Genomic DNA, 3,886 nt, shown 5'->3' with positions numbered 1-3,886 from the left:
TTCAGCAAGAAAATAACTGTTATAAATGTGAAATTGAGTTGCAGCTCTAAACAAAGTACACTTTCATAAAATGCCAAGGAAGCCCAATTTTTTTTTTCCTAAGCAACCAGAATTCTCATGAAATCAATAGAAAAAAGAGGACAGAGAGTAAAAGGCTCACAGAGATCACAGAAGATGCAGGGAAGTGAGTGTGCAGCCCATTCAGGTGGTCTCTGAAACCTGCTTTCCTGATGTATCCTCTTTCGCTTCTTTGTCTTAAAAAATACATCTGCAGCCAGCTGCTGCTATGCTGGGGAAATGACAGGTAGTTTTTTGAGATACTTTGGGTGGAGAGTTCTCTGATTCCGATTTGCTCAATGTAGGATCTGGAAACCAGGCAAAAAAGATTTATGTTTCTAAATTGACACTAACGTGCTGTTTGAGGGAGTGTGGAGAACAATCATCTAATTCAGTAATTAAAGAGCAGTGAAGAATATTTAAGCCTTTTAACGCTCCCTAAGTTCCAGATGCTACATATGTTCTTTGGGACAAGGAGAAAAAGCTGTTAGCAAATCAGTGTCAAAATAATAACAGAGGATGTGGTCAGTCTCCCCTAGAATTAAATATACTGATGAATGCTCTTATCTGATTCAGGATTTTAATTATATTCTATTTCTTTTTCTTATTAAGGAAGAAAAGCTCTTGAAAACCCTTGTGCGGCACGGAGTCCGCAGTGGAAAAACTGCCAGCCTAGAAATGGAAGTGGACGGGCTGCCCTTCTACAACACCCATTCACTGATGATTGAAAAGCTGCTGCAAGAAGTGCAGAAGTGACAGCCCCTCAAAATTTCTGTATCAAGAGTTGCTGCCATGTTATTTTCTTATTCCCTAGGCTCTCACAAGTTATAAAAGATCAGAAAGAGAAGACTTCTCCTCACTAGTGTCTTGATTGCACACAATGTTTCATTGTTACCCTTACTACCTTTCTTTTCTGTGATTTTTTTAAGGGAAATTAAATGATACCTATTACGAGGTGATCTGGCTTTTACAAAGAAAGCTTGTGAATAAAATGAAATATTATCGCATTGCTCTTCCTGTTTTACTAACCTCATAACTGCAACAGGAAGTAACTCTTGTAGCAACTTGGATTTAAAAATACCTTGTGGTCAGGAAAACAGCTGCAGTGGGGAGGGGAGATTCAAAACAAAACCAAAAAGACACCAGTGAGTGTCACAGTAGTGCAAGTTGTTAAATACAGCTCCCGTGCACACTTCCTGAAGCCCCTCTAACTCTGTCTTCTTGTCATGGCAGATAATCTGGAGAAGTGTGAGAAGGTTAAGGGGAGAGTTTAAACTGCGCTAATGAAAATAAGGGCAGTGTTGCAGACCTTCCGCGTAAGGAGCAGGCTGTACTGTTTGCCTCCTTCATATTAGTAGTCTAACACTACTAATAGTAGTCTAAGGGAATGTTCACCCTTTCTGGGTAATACAGAAAGGTTGTAGACGTTTCATGATATCCTTAATCTATTAATTAAATACACAAATAGTAATTAAAAATTATTGCATAGAAATTAAGTAATGATTAGAAATGAAAACACATTTGTATTCAGTACGAAGTAAAATTAAGTAAATGAACATTTAGATGAATTCCAGTTACCAAAGTTTACTTCCAAACAAGACTGAGAAGCAAAATTAAGTAATAGCTCAAAGGCCTAATAAAGCTGCACCAGTACATAACAAATTGTTTTAAATCGTGCCTGACTTGTGTCATTTAAAGCTGTGATTTTACTTCAACTCCAGAGGAGTGTCAGGGCTGAAGTCCTGATAGTCATCAGCCCCTGCAGTGGAGAGGACGGGGTGTATCTGACACTGCACCAAAATGTTTATAATGGTACAAAAGGCAAGCATCAAATCATTAACAGGGTGAGAATGGCACTTGTGTTTAGCTACCACTTTTTCCAGCAACACCTTGTATCTACTTTTCGTTCTGGCAGGTGAATTTTATTTTCCTCCTCTTATGTAAGACAAACGCATAATTTTTTGAGAACTTTCCTACCAGCATACTTTAAAGTTTCACAATTAGAAAATAGCTCCTTTTGAAGTCTCCAAACTATAACTACTAAGTAAAATATTTCATCTGAATTGAGCTTTTTGCCAAAGCCAATAACCCCACAGGATGGTACATGTTCACTGCTGCACAGAACCCGCAAAATGAAATTGGCATCATTTAAAAAGGTGTGTTTGGGAAAAGAGGCAGCTGATTTCCTTCGCTGGGTGCTTCCCACTCAGTAGCTAACCGACATACTGCACTAACAATGTGCAATGTATATCATTCTTTCCAAACACTAACTTTTTTGACAGAACCCCCTTCATTTAGTGAGCTTTTGCACTTTTTTCCCCACAAATACAAGTTCTAACAGTCGTATTTCATTAAGAAATCTAAAATGTAATAATATTTTTGTCTTCTTCTCTAGCATGTTCTTTTAAAATCCCTTCTCTTGTGCAGTTGCAAGGCCTGGATTTAATCCAACAGCAGTGTGTAGCATATCTCTAGCAACCACAGCAGGACCCTTGATTGAATACGTCACAGCTGAGATGGAAAGAAAAGTTGTGAGTGACAGTTGCCTTCCGTATCGTTACAGTTCTGCAGCCTAAGCCTAGCAGTTACAATGTAGAAAGAACTGATAAAACATTGACTTAATTGGGGAAAGAAAAAAAAAAAAGAAGAAGAAACCCTCCCTCTTACGGGTTAGCAGGTTAAATGTTGAGAACTGCAGCAGAACACTGGACTTTCTTACACAAGTTTCCATCTGATTTTAAACTGCAGCAAGTGACCACATCAAAGTACCAAATCAAATAAGCCTTAATCCTTCAGATGATAATTCAGTGTAATATGGCATGCTCTGCATTCCAGCTGTCTAATTAAAACAACGTGGCTAGCTGTAAGGAAGTAAAACATAAACAGGACAACAAATACTTCGTCCTAGAACAAACCACGTGTGTGCCTTACAGCCAGCCAGGTCATGGCAGTCCGAGCAGTTGGCTCAGTGCTTAACGACATACACGCACGGCATTAGGGTGGTCAGACGTCCCAGCCTCACGACCCCGTTGACACAGACAGGAGATCAGAGGAGAGATTAGGGAAAAGTAAAGCTAAACAGCACTAACAGTCAGACGAAAAAAATGCATGTATAAGGTAATTAATCCTGCTTAGCAAATGGTCTAAGTATAAAGAAATGTAAAATAATTAAACAAACCAAATGTTAACCTAAGCAAACCTAATCCCCTCCTGGGAGTGGGGACATGAATCCTTTCTGCAAGAGGAGGGAGGAGGGGATTGGCAGTATCACAAACAGAAACGGGGGCCAAAGCCATAAGACAGATTTGAAACACAGAGTGGACAAATATAGAAAGAAAATAATAAAAACATACTTTATTAAACACATCCCCTAATTATTTCTAATACTGCACTCTCTAGGTGGTTTCCAGAAAAGTGTTACAATATATTCCTGTTAGAAACTCCTGACAAGTAAGGCTGTGTTACAGTGTCGTATTTCAGATAATGACAGTAGATCGTCTGTGTATAGAGTCTGTTAACAATGAAAAAAAAACAAAACCCCGAAACAAAACTGATTATTCTGCTGGAGGTTACCAGCTCTGGAGTGCAGAGAGAGAGAGAGGTATTTCAATAACGGTTAATACCAGAGCAGTGAAAGGACCAGGCAATGCTTGCAGTGTAATAATTATCAGTACAAGAAGGCGTGATAAGTAGATCATGAAACAGAATCATAAAGGATTCATTAGTATAATAAAAAAAACCCCGAACCTAGAGAGGAGATAGTGGTAGAAACAATACTCTAGAGCACAACTCCCACGTCCTCAACTGCCATTATCTCCACTTATTCCTC

This window comes from Apaloderma vittatum, unplaced genomic scaffold (genome assembly GCF_000703405.1).
Source record: "Apaloderma vittatum isolate BGI_N311 unplaced genomic scaffold, ASM70340v1 scaffold11655, whole genome shotgun sequence".
In the NCBI taxonomy this organism is placed as follows: Eukaryota; Metazoa; Chordata; class Aves; order Trogoniformes; family Trogonidae; genus Apaloderma; species Apaloderma vittatum.
The sequence above is the reverse complement of the archived record's forward strand: the minus strand, read 5'-3'. Positions refer to the sequence as shown.